The following is a 13,430-nucleotide window of genomic DNA, read 5'->3' as shown; positions in this document are numbered from 1 at the left end:
GCTTCAGCTCAGGTCAGGATCTCGCGGTCTGTGAGTTCGTGCCCCGCGTCAGGCTCTGGGCTGATGGCTCAGAGCCTGGAGCCCGCTTCCGATTCTGTGTCTCTGTCTCTCTCTGTCCCTCCCCCATTCATGCTCTGTCTCTCTCTGTCTCAAAAATAAACGTTAAAAAAAAAAAAATAAAACACCTCAAAAGTCAAGAAGGAAAATACTAAAGAAATTTCACTACTAAATGGAAACTACTTTTATGGCTAAAATAACAGTAAAAATTAGAAATACAAAGATAAACTGAAAGCTAGTATTTGTTGTAACAAAATAAGCTTAACATACAAAAAGCTTTAAAAAAAAACAATAGAAAAAGGTAAGCTAAGTAGAAATAAATGGACAAAGATTACACTAAACCAATTTATAGAAAAAAAAAACACACAGGGGCGCCTGGGTGGCGCAGTCGGTTAAGCGTCCGACTTCAGCCAGGTCACGATCTCGCGGTCCGTGGGTTCCAGCCCCGCGTCGGGCTCTGGGCTGATGGCTCAGAGCCTGGAGCCTGCTTCCGATTCTGTGTCTCCCTCTCTCTCTGCCCCTCCCCTGTTCACGCTCTGTCTCTCTCTGTCTCAAAAATAAATAAACGTTAAAAAAAATTTAAAAAAAAAAAAGAAAAAAAAAACACACGAATGGTTAACTAACCCATAAAACAGGATAAACTTCATTCACAATGAAGTGAATACAAGACATCAAAAACCTACAATGTTTCACGTGTCAGAAAGGAAAAATGTTAGCAAAAAAAAAAAACCCCTCAGTATCAGCAAGGCTGTGGGGGAACAGGCAGTTTCTCTTTCAGTGAGAATGAAAATTGGAATTCTACCTTTTGAGGAGGACAATTCGGCAATAAATATCAAAATTAAAAATTTATAACCCTTCCACTTAGCCTATTAGACAGGATTCTCCAGAACACAGAGCCAGCAGGAGATATTCACGTATGCAGAAGACAGGTTTACTATGAAGGACTGGCTCACATGATTACGGAGGCTGACAAGTTCCACAGCCTGCCACACCCACAGGCTGAGGGAAGCTGATGGTCTAGTTCCCATCTAAACCCAAAGGCCAGAAATCTGGGGTTGCCAGGGCAGGGGCGGGGTGGGGTGGGGGGGCGGGCAATGGGGTAAAACCTACTCTGAGTCTGAAAAGCCCAGAACCAGGAGCACCAACATATGGGGGCAGGAGAATTTAGAGGTTCCAGCTCAAGCACAGAGCAAACTCACCCTTCTTTTCCTTCTCTGTCCTATTTGGACCCTCAATGGACTGGATGAGGCCCAGTCACACTGGCGAGGACAGTCAGCCTCACTGAGCCTACCATTTGAAATGCCACTCGCTTCCAGAAACACCCTCACAGACACACCCAGAAAAATGTTTCACTCGAAGTCACGCACATTCACTAGAAACTCAGAAGGGAGCTATTCTGCCCATATGTCAGGATGACTGCCTACTTTTTCCTTTTTTGTTTGTGCTTTGTGGTATCATGTATGTGAGACCCTGGCATGGAAATACCTTACTTTATAATTATTTTGTGTGTCGGTATTTTGTATTTGCTCAGTATTAATGCTCAAAGTGTTTTCAACTAATTATTAAACAATAACTGCTACACAAAAAGGAGTTTAGTTCTTCAATACTCAATTTATGTTTCAGTGATAAATTAAGAGAAACTGATCACTGGGTTAAACATTGAATTTTCTGTATTTGCAGTGTTTCTGCATGATGGATTTTGTAATTATCTTGGTCTCCACATTCCAAACAGCTTTGAGGTCTCATTTACATGAAATGTGAGTTTCCTGTTTTTTTTGCCTCAAGTCTATCTTTAATTATGTGCTAAACCATAATTACAAAATAAGTTATGAGTTGAAAATTTTACCCTTCAATTCACACTGACAAAAAGAAAGCTAGAAATAGCTTAACCGCACAACGTACACTTAAATTTACTTCTCTGCAAAACGAGAGGTTGTCTGCTCCATTTGAAAATGTGCAGCAGGCATGCCCCTGATGGTGGAATGATCACAGCCAATGAGCTCTGCATGCCATGTTTTCAGAGGGGTCACACTACTGTTCCCAAAGACGGCTTAATCCCAAGGACAAGCCAACTACAGAAAACCTCCTAGAGACTGCAGGGAATCCAGTCAAAGTGAAAATAAAAGTACCCACTGAAAGATACATCCGTGTGTTTATAATGCAAAGGAATGATAAACTGACTTCTAAGAAGTACGCTAATGAGGTCAAATCCAACAAGGTCGGTGTTACCCAATTATTTCACCAGATCATGCAGGCATGGCCTAAAGGAAGTCATAAATTGCTAAATAAAATTCTAGAGAAGAATAAATTGTAACTTTGATCTAAATAAGAGGACAATTACTTGTTGGCCCAAGGGATGCTCTATTTTTATTTTACTTGCTTTATTATTTGAGTACAATCGACACAATGCTACATTAGTTGCCTGTGGACAACATTCAACCTCTCTACACGTGGTGCAATGCTCACAACTGTAGCTACCATGTCACGCCACAATGCTACTGCAATATCATGGTCTATATTCCCTAGGCTGTGCTTTTTATTCCCCTCACTTATTCATTCCATAACCGGAAACCTGTACTTCCCACGCCTTGTCACCCATCTCGCTCACTCATCCTCCCGCCCCCTTCCCTCTGGCCACCATCAGTTTGTTCTCTGTATTTATAGGTCTGATTCTGTTTTTTGTTTCCGAGATCTCACACATGCCTAAAATCATATAACATTTGTCTTTCTTAGTTTGACTTATTTCACTTAGCATAATACCCTGTAGGCCCATCCATGTTGTCATAAATGGTGATATCTCATCCTTTTTAATGACTGAATAATATTCGTGTGTGTGTGTGTGTGTGTGTGTGTACACACATCTTCTTCCATTCACTTACTGATGGGACTTTTAGGTTGCTCCCATATTTTGGCTATTGTAAATAATGCTGCAATAAACATAGGGGTGCATATATCTTTTTAAATTAGTGTTTTTATTTTCTTTGGGTAAATACTCAGCAGTGGAGTTACTGGATCATTTAGTAGTTCTATTTTTAATTTTTTGAGGAACCTCCATACTGTTTTCCACAGTGGCTGGACCAACTTACATTCCCACCAACAATACACAAGGGGTCTTTTTTCTCGATATTCTCATCAATACTTGTTATTTCTTGTCTTCTTGATTTTAGCCTTTCTGACAGGTGTGAGGTAATATGTCATCGTGGTTTTGATTGGTAGTTCCCTGATGATGAGTGAAATTGAACGTCTTTTCATGTGTGTGTTGTCTTCTTTGGAAAAATTCCTATTCAGGTCTTCTCCCCATTTTTTAATCAAAAAAAATTTTTTTGTGCAGAGTTCTAGAAGTTCTTCATGTATTTTGGATATTAACCTACTATTAGATACACCAACTGCAAATGCCCTCTCCCATTCAGTAGATTACCTTTTTGTTTTGTTGATGGTTTCCTTTGCTGTGCAAAAGCTTTCTGTTTTGATGTATTCCTAGTAGCTTATTTTTGCTTTTGTTTCCCTTACCTTAGCAGGCATATTTAGAAAAATGCTGTTATGGCCAGTATCAGAGAAAATACCATCTTTGTGCACTTCTAGAATTTTTATGGTTTCAGTTTTCACATTTAGGTCTTTAATCCTATTTTTGTGTATGGTGTTAAAAAGTGGTCCAGTTTCATTCTTTTGCATATAGCTGTCCAGTCTTCCCAGCACCATTTATTGAAGAGACAGTCTCTTCCTTGTGGTATATTGTTACCTACTTTTTCATAGATTACTTATCCATGTAAGCATGGGTTTATTTCTAGGCTCTCTATTCTGTTCCATTGATCTGTGTGTCTGCTTTTGTGCCAGTACCATACTGTTTTGATTACTACAGTTTTATAGTCTATCTTGAAATCTGGAATTAGGTTACTTCCAGCTTTGTCCTGCTTTCTCAGAATTGCTTTGGCTGTTCAGCGTCTTTTGTGGTTCCATACACATTTTAGTATCATTTGTTCTAGTTCTGTGAAAAATTCTGTTGGTAATTTGGTAGGGATTGCACTGAATCTGTAGATTGGTTTGGGTGGTATGAACATTTTAACAATATTAATTCCTCCAGCCCATGAGCATGAAATACCTTCCTGTTTGTGTTATTATCAATATTTTTAATCAATGTTTTATAGTTTTCAGAATGCAGGTCTTTTACCTCCTTTCAAGTTTATTCCGAGGTATTTTATTATTTTGGCACAACTGAAAGTGGAATTATTTTCTTTTTTTTTTTTTAATTTTTTTTAACGTTTATTTATTTTTGAGACAGAGAGAGACAGCGCATGAACAGGGGAGGGTCAGAGAGAGGGAGACACAGAATCTGAAACAGGCTCCAGGCTCTGAGCCATCAGCACAGAGCCCGACGCGGGGCTCGAACTCACGGACCGCGAGATCGTGACCTGAGCCGAAGTCGGCCGCTTAACCGACTGAGCCACCCAGGCGCCCTGGAATTATTTTCTTAATTTCTCTTTTCTTTATTCTTACTTCATTATTAGTGTATAAAAATGCTACCAATTTCTGGGTATTAATTTTGTATCCTACAACTTTCCTGAATTCATTTATTACTTCTAAATTTTTTTCATTGCAGTCTTTAGGGGTTTTTTTATGTACAGTATGATGTCATCTGCAAATAGTGACTATTTAACTTCTTCCTTACCAATATGGATGCCTCTTATTTCTTTTTCTTGTCTGATTGCTGTGGCTAGCACTTCCCAACAGATTCTCTAAAAGTAGGAAAATGGAACTGCATATAACCAATATTTTTAAAGAATATTTCTGATTGATATGTTTTAAAAACACTATGCCATTTCAAACTGATATTAGGTATTTATCATTATCTCAGGTGAATCTTAAAATCATAGAGTTTGAAGAGGCCCACAGAGCTCTTCTTATACAACCACTAGCCTGGTGGCAGGAAATGGTCATTTTACCTCCTGGTCAAGCTTTCAAATGAACTGGATGATAATGCTGCCTTTACACACTGCGTCAACTGGTTGCACTAGGTCACTGGATAAGGACAAGGTATGGGCTACCTGCCCCAAATAGTCTGCTTGGGAAGAGACTGCTGGTGATGTCCTCTGCAGCGAAGGGACACAATCCAGCTTCCTCAGGAAAGTCCTCAAACATCAGTTACAATTAGCAATCATCACAAGTGATACAGATCTAAAAACCTCGTCTTCTTTTTTCTAAAGTCACTAATCTAGTCAATTTATGGGTATAGCACAGACTCCAAGACATGGAACTGAGTCAGAAAGTAGAAGGACAACATTTTAACGTTCAACCTAGAGTTTTATGCTAAGTCATATCTAGTACTTATTTTGGAGACCCAATATATATGTGTGTGTGTATCATAGCACTTACAGAGCTTATTTACCGCCACAGGAAAGCCAACCAAATTGTTCTCAGTTTCCACTCAACAGAACAGTATGTTGACCTTTACTGGCAGAGCTGGAGTGAATTCTGTTGATAGCAGCTACTGTGAGAATTGCAGAACTGGTAAATATTTATGAAGTTTTCCTACTGTGCTGGCCACTGGCAAAAAGACTGGGAGGGATGTGTGCTTCTGAGTCACCCAAGAAGCTTGGAGGTACCTATCAGATTTGAGTCTGGCATTTCAAATCCTATATTTAGGAAAAAAAAATCACTGTTCACTAAAAATGATAAGGTGTATCTGGAAAAATGCTCAAGACTCTGAAGCTAAAGTACACTCCAGATATTTCCCTCCATCTGATGGAGAGACTATCAGGTATCTTTAGAGGGAAAAGAGCTAGCAGTAAGATGCTGCCTTGCTTGGTTTCTGTGTCTTAATACACTACACTCTGGGCAGACCAAACAGCCCCCATGGCTCCCACTGACACAGGTAAGGGGTGCCTCTGAGGTTAGGTTCTGGCCACTCTTGGAACGGAGAAAGGTTTCTGAGGCCCAGGTTGAAGGTCAACTGTCCTGTGTGCTCTTAGGAGCATCCCTGCCCCACCTCATGAACACCAAGCCTTTCTGTTTTACCACCTACACCCCAAAGGAAAATGGAAACAACCTGAATGCCATCATTGACTTGCTAGAAATGCATGCACATTGATTTGTTAACTCTCCCAAGGAGGAAATCCAAGCCTAATATTTTGATTTCAATTAAAGGAATTTTAAGCAGTGTCAAGCAAATGGAATGACTTCTTGAAGGGATGTGAGGAAGAGATTCTATTTATTTTTTTAAGCCCTTTCAGTCCTTATGTTTTCTTTCAACCTGTTCTATCAAATATCAGGAGGGGGTAGTGAAATCTCTGACTAAAATTGCATTTATCTTTTCATCCTTGTACTTCCAACACGATCTTGTTTCATGTAGTTTATTTAGGACTATTAGGTCTACTTGATTAACTGATCACTTTATCATGAGAAAACAACCTTCCTGGGCGCCTGGGTGGTTCAGTCAGTCAAGCATCTGACTCTTGATTTCAACTCAGGTCATGATCTCAGTTTGTGAATTCAAGCCCCACACTGGGCTCCGCGCTAACAGCACTGAGCCTGCAGGGCACTCTCTTTCTCAAAAATAAACATTAAAAAAAGAAAGAAAATGACCTTCTATATCCCTAGTAATATTCTTTGATCTGAAATCCACTTTGTCTCATATTAAAATAGTCACTCCAGCTTTCTCTTGACTCGTATTAGTAGAGCACATCTTCTTCCATTCTTTTTCTTTTAACCTACTCATGTCATTATGTTTACAGTAAGTTTCTTCTAGGCAGTATATAGTTGGCTCTTGGTTCTTGACCCAATATGACAATTACCGACTTTTATTTGAGGTGCTTAGACTGGTTACATTTTTTGTGATTGTTCATCCTGTTAGGTTTAAGTCTATCTTTTTGCCATTTGTTTTCTATTTGTTCCAGAAGTTTCTGTTCTCGTTTTTCTCTCTCTTTTTTTGTCTTCTCTTTAATAAAATATTTTTTATTATTCATCTCCTTGGTTGATTAGAGTTATGACTCTCTTGTGCAGTGGCTGCTTTAGGGTTTAATAGTATCATCTTTAACATAACAAAGTCGACCTCTCAAGTCATATTACAGAATTTCACATTAGTGGAAGAATCGTTCAGTAGTAGACTTTCACTTTTTCCCTTCCAGATTTTGCATTTTACATACACACATGCTTTTATAAAGCTCACAACACACATAGCTATTACTGTGGTTTAAATGGTCAATTATCCTTGGGAGAGATGCTAGACACTGTGAATTTAACCCTGTTGAGTGCTTGATATATGTGCATTCCTGAAAATACTTGTGAGATTTGTTTTCCCCTTGGAGGCAGTTCTGTTAATGAGAAACAGTTCGATCCCTTCAGATCTTGTTTTTATGATGTGTTAGGTGGGTCTGGAGCAGCATTCAGTCTAGGACTAATTATTCCCCACCACTGAGCCAAGATCTTCCTGAGTATCTTTTCCAACGTTCCATGAATTAAGAATTTTTTCCAGTCTGTCTGATGGGAAAAAGAACTATTTTTGCCCATGTGTGAGTAACTGACACTACTCTCTAATCCTTATGGGTGTTTTGGTCCCTGGCCTTGCGTTGCTGCCTCACACACACACATACCCTGCAGAATATCTAAGAGAAACCCTCTGTAGATCTCTGAGGTTCTCTCCTTGTGCAATTTTCTTTTTTTTTTTTAAGAAATTTTTTAATGTTTACTTATTTTTGAGAGAGAGAGAGAGGGGGGAAAAAGGGAGGGGCAGAGAGAGAGGAAAACACAGAATCTGAAGCAGGCTCCAGGCTCTGAGCCATCAGCACATAGCCCGATGCGGGGCTTGAACGCATGACCTGAGCTGAGGTCAGATGCCCAACCGACTGAGCCACCCAGGTGCCCCTCCCTTGTGCAACTTTCTGTCCTGGGCACCCTGGGCACCTCGTTCTGTTCCTCCTCTTAGCTTCATCGCAACTCAGTACTCAGGCTGAAACAAAAAATCTGATAGCATGCTCTTGCTTAAAATTCTTCCAAAGATGCACCATTATTGCCCCAGAATGAGACTAAACACAGCTATGTTGGATGATCCACATTAGAAAAAATGATGCCTCAGTTTCCCGTAGATTCTTCAAAATAACCTGAGAGCTGGCTCTCTGTGACATAAAAGCTTGAAGAACTGCGAGACAGGGAAGTGGCCAAACTACAAGAAGGGCTCACAACTGGGAAGCCAGGGGCAGGCCACACAGGGCAGGTTTCAGAAGGGACTATCAGGAGGCAGTGCCTAAGAGCTAGGGACGCTGAACTCCAAGCGCCACACTCTTGGGAAACAAGATAACCTTCAAGAATTTTACGGCGGAAAGTCAATTCAGGGAAAAGGGCATTTGTAGTAAAAAAAAAAAAAAAAAAAAAAGTGATGGCATATGGGAGCCAGATTTCTTCCTTTCTCGAAGTCCTTAATTTTTAATTTTTTATTCTGATACCGTTTGGGACTTAAATCAGCTACAACGAATAGGAAAGATGAGTGCACTTTACTGCCCTAAATAGTAACATCTTATAGAACCATAGTATAGTTACTACAAACAAGAATTGAACGTGGAGACATTATTATTAACGAATTTATAGACCTTACTCAAGTTTCGCCAGTTTTTCCACTAATGTCCAGGATCCAAGCCGGATTCAGATAGGATTTAGCTGCTGTGCCTCCTTAGTCTCCTCCAACTTGTGATAGTCTGTCTAGTCTTTCTTGGGTTTTACTGACCTCCACACTTCTGAAGACGAGTGGCCAGTTAGTGTGGAAGATACTTTGATTTGTCTGATGTTTTCTCGTGATTAAATCTTGGTAATGCTTTTTTTTTTTTTTTCCAGGAATACCAGAGAAGTGATGTTGTACATTTTTTAGTGCATTCTATACCAATAGGTACAGGATGTCCATAAAGCTTATCACTGGTGATACTAACTTTGATCGCTTGCTTAGAGTAGTGACAGTTTTGTGCACTGTAACAATCAAAATTGTTTCTTTTGTATCTTGCGGAGAAGTAACTTGAGATTTTATTTCTTATTTCTCATTATACTTTTACCCACTAATTTCAGCATCCGTTGAGAATGCCAGGTTTCATCTGACTTAAAAAAAAATAAAGTGATAATGGTTATTTAATTAAGATTTACACTTAGTAAAAAGGCTTACATATTTTTTTTGCTATCTGTCCCCGACAACTTTGCAAAGTGCATTTCTTTAGAACACCCTGAGTTCCAACCCTCCTGTTACCTTCAGAGCCTCAAATTTCCAATGATAATTTATGCCGATTAGTATGTCCTCTACCTGGGATGCACAGTCCTTCGGTCCTTCACCCATCCTCACGCCACATGTGGTTGGCACATTGTCAACCCATTCTTCCAACAAAATTAAAAAAGCCCTGGAGGATCTGGGTAAGAGTAAAAGGCAGCAGGAATCTGTCTCCCCACTTAGACAACAATTGCAGTAGCAGAATCTGTCCGATGCAACTACTCTGGAATTCTGGAACCTACTGAAGGCTTACAACGACAGAAGAAGGCTTGGACAGTAAATTGAGGTTAATTTTGTTCAATCCCAGCTGTCAGCACAGTGGTAGTTACCCATTCCCCACCCCAAGCGCCATGGCAGACAGTCATTCATGTGTTTTGGGGGCAGCTTATAGACGCTAGCGTAGACAAAAAGGATTCAGTCCTCCAAATATCAGGAATCTGTTCTTTAATCACTGACTACTACTGCTTCTGATCACAGAGGTGCAGGCAAAAAGGCAGCCACTCTTATTATACCTCCCTCACTGTGGCAAGTTCCTCTCCCTCTAGATAAAGTGACTTCCATATTTAAAAGACAGCATCCTTCTCCCTCACCTCTCCTCCCAACGTCCCCCCACCTCATTTTTCTGTTTTTCCTCTTTTGAAAACCAGACGGTAAAAAGCAACTACACATACTGAGAAAATCAGAAAGTCACCACTTGTGCCCGGGGAAAGGCGCACGCTCAGAAAAGACCTGAAAAGACCTTGTATTCACACAGCAAACTGATCCTTAGCATCAAGACAGCCTACAGCAACCACAAACATAAGTAAATGAACAACAAGAAAAAATAGCAAACCCTGGGGAAGTTGGAAAATCTAACTGACGGAGTTATCATTATTAGATTCAAATGTCCAGCTCTCACAAATTTTTTTAAGACAGCATGGCATACGAAGAAATAGGTGAACACGGCACATTCAAAAGAGAAAAGTAAATAAACAGCAACTGTCCCTAAAAAAACCCTAATGGCAAATGTACTAGACAAATGCTTTAAAGCAACCATCTTAAATATGCTCTAAAAGTACTAAAGGAAGTTGTATGGAAAAGTCAAGGAAACAGTGTATGAACAAGATGGAAACATAAATAGAAAGAAAAATCTAAAAAAGAAACCAAAAAGAAATTATGGAGGTGAAAAGTACAATAAATGAACTGGAAAATACACCAGAGAGATTCAAAGGCAGATTTGAGCAGGAGGAAAGAATTAGTGAACATTAAGATAGGAAAATGAATATTATCGAGGCTGGGAAACAGAAAGAAATAGACTGAAGAAACGTGAACAGAGCCTAACAGACCTATAGAGCACCATCAAGTAGACCAATATGCATATTGTGGAAGTTTGAGAAGAAAAAGAAAGAGAAAGGGGTAGACAGAATATTTGAAGAAAGATTGGTTGAAAATTTTCCACATTTGATGAAAGATATGAATATAAACATCCAAGAAGTTCAATCGGTTCCAAGTAAAATGAACTAAAAAAAAAACCCACTGAGACACACTATACTTATAATTTCAAAGGCCAAAGACAAAGAGAATCTTGGAAGCATGAAAAGAGAAGTGACCTAACTCTCAATAGATTTAAAAAGATAGATGGGGTGCCTGGGTGGGTCAGTCGGTTGAGCATCCAACTCCTCAGGTCATAATCTCACAGTTTCATGTGTTCAAGCCAGGCATCAGCTCTGTATTGATGGTGCAGAGTCTGCTTGGGATTTTCTCTCTCTCTCTCTCTCTCTCTCTCTCTCTCTCTGCCTCTCCCCTGCTCATTCACGCTCTCTCTTTTTCTCAAAATAAATACATAAATAAAAATTAAAAAAAAATAGGTATCATACAAATGATCTTGTCCGAAAACAACAGGATGAAGTTAGAAAACAGTGATAAAACAAAAACCAAAAAATTCCCAAATTTATGGAAATTAATAAATAAACAACCAATGGATCAAAGAAGAAATCATAAGGCAAGGTAGAAACTACTTAGAGATGAAGGAAAATGAAAACACAGCATACCAAAACTTATGAGACATAGCAACATCAATGCTAAGGGGGAAATTTATAGCTATGAATGCTTATATTAAAAAAGATATTTCAAATCAACAACCTAACTTTACAACTCAAGAAACTAGGGGGAAAGAAAAAGAAAAACTCAACCCAAAGCTAGGAGAAGGGATAAAACAAAAAACATCAGAGCAGAGATAAGTGAAATAAAGAACAAAAGAATAGTGAAAAATCAATGAAACCAAAAGCTGGTTCTTTTAAAAGATTAACAGAATGGACACACCTTTAGCCAGATGGACAGAAAAAAAAGAGAGAAAAGACTCGAATTACTGAAACCAAAAATTAAAATGGGAATATTATAGCCAATTATGCAGAATTAAAAAGGATTAGAAGACCGTATTAAGAACAACTGTAAGCCAACAAATTGGATAACCTAGAAGAAATGGACAAATTCCTAGACAAATGGACAAATTCCTGGACAAATACAGAACCTACCAAAAACTAAATCACAAATAAATAGAGAATGTGAATAGAAGTACAACTAGTAAAGACTTTCGATCAATAATTGAAAATCTCGTGACAAAGAAAAGCCCTGGACCTGATGGCTTCACTGGTGAATTCTATCAAACATTAAAAAAAAAAAAGGCACGAATACTAATTTGTCTCAAAACTTTCCCCAAAATTGAAGGAAACATTTCCCAACTTGTTTTGAGAGACCAGGATCATCCTGATGCCCAAGTCAGACAAGGACACTACAAGAAAACTACAGATTAATATCCCTGATAAACACTGATGCAAAAATCCTCTAAAAAAAAAAAAAAACAACAAACAAAACTGTAGCAAACCTAATTCAGCAACAGCATATTAAAAGTACTAGATGTCATGAACAAGTGGGATTTATTCCTGGGATGCAAGAATGACTCTACATATAAAAAGGGATCAATGTAATACACTATAATCTACCCAAAGCAACCTACAGAGTCAGTGCAATCCCTATCAAAATCCCAACGATGTTTTCTCTAGATATAGAAAAACCCCTCTACAAATTCATATGGAATCTCAAATGGCTCCAAATAGCCAAGACAATCTTGAAAAAGAACAACAAAACTAGATGATTCAGACTTCTTGATTTTATTTTTTTTTATTATTTTTTTTAACGTTTATTTATTTTTGAGACAGAGAAAGGCAGAGCATGAATGGGGGAGGGACAGAGAGAGAGGGAGACACAGAATCGGAAGCAGGCTCCAGGCACTGAGTCATCAGCCCAGAGCCCAACGCGGGGCTCGAACTCACAGACTGCGAGATCGTGACCTGAGCTGAAGTCGGATGCTTAACCGACTGAGCCACCCAGGCACCCCCAGACTTCTTGATTTTAAAGCTTACTATAAAACTACAGTGATTAGGGCCACCTGGGTGGCTCAGTCAGTTGAGTGTCTGATTCTTGATTTAGACTCAGGTCATGATCCCAGGGTTGTGGGATTGAGGCCCTTGTTAGGTTGAGCATGGAGTCTGCTTAAGATACTCTCTTTCCTTCTGCCCCTCTCCCCTGCTAGCACACTCTCTAGAACAAACAAATAAACAAAAAAACCCCAAAACTATACTACTTCAATCATTGCAGTCCTGGCATACAGACTGACATAGAGACCAACAGAACATAGAATAGAGAGTCCAGAAATAAATCCTTACACACACACACACACACACACACACACACACACGGTCAAATCCTTATACACACACACACACACACACACGGTCAAATCCTTATACACACACACACACACACACACGGTCAAATCCTTATACACACACATACACACACGGTCAAATCTTTATACACACACACACACACACACACACACCTTGTTTTTGACAAGGTGCCAAGAACATCCAATGGGAAAAGGACAGTCTTTCCAACAAATGATGCTGAGAAAACTGGTACCCACTTTCAAAGGAATGAAGGTAGACCTAACACCATATACAGAAATTAAATCAAAATGGATCAAAGACTGAAATCTAATACCTAAAACTATGAAATTCTTAGAAGAAACGTTGGGCGAAAGCTTCATGGCACTGGATTTAGCAACAATTTCTTGGATATGGCACCAAAGGCACAG

At 39.2% G+C, this 13,430-nt stretch overlaps 1 protein-coding gene across 15 annotated transcripts in view; it reads right to left on the bottom strand.

Annotated features, from left to right (window-relative positions):
- ULK4 (unc-51 like kinase 4) overlaps window positions 1–13,430 on the bottom strand; it is a 577,159-nt gene that overhangs the window by 142,538 nt on the left and 421,191 nt on the right. The window lies entirely within an intron of this gene.

The sequence above is a fragment of the Felis catus genome, chromosome C2, assembly GCF_018350175.1.
Source record: "Felis catus isolate Fca126 chromosome C2, F.catus_Fca126_mat1.0, whole genome shotgun sequence".
Taxonomy (NCBI): domain Eukaryota; kingdom Metazoa; phylum Chordata; class Mammalia; order Carnivora; family Felidae; genus Felis; species Felis catus.
The sequence above is the reverse complement of the archived record's forward strand: the minus strand, read 5'-3'. Positions and strand labels throughout refer to the sequence as shown.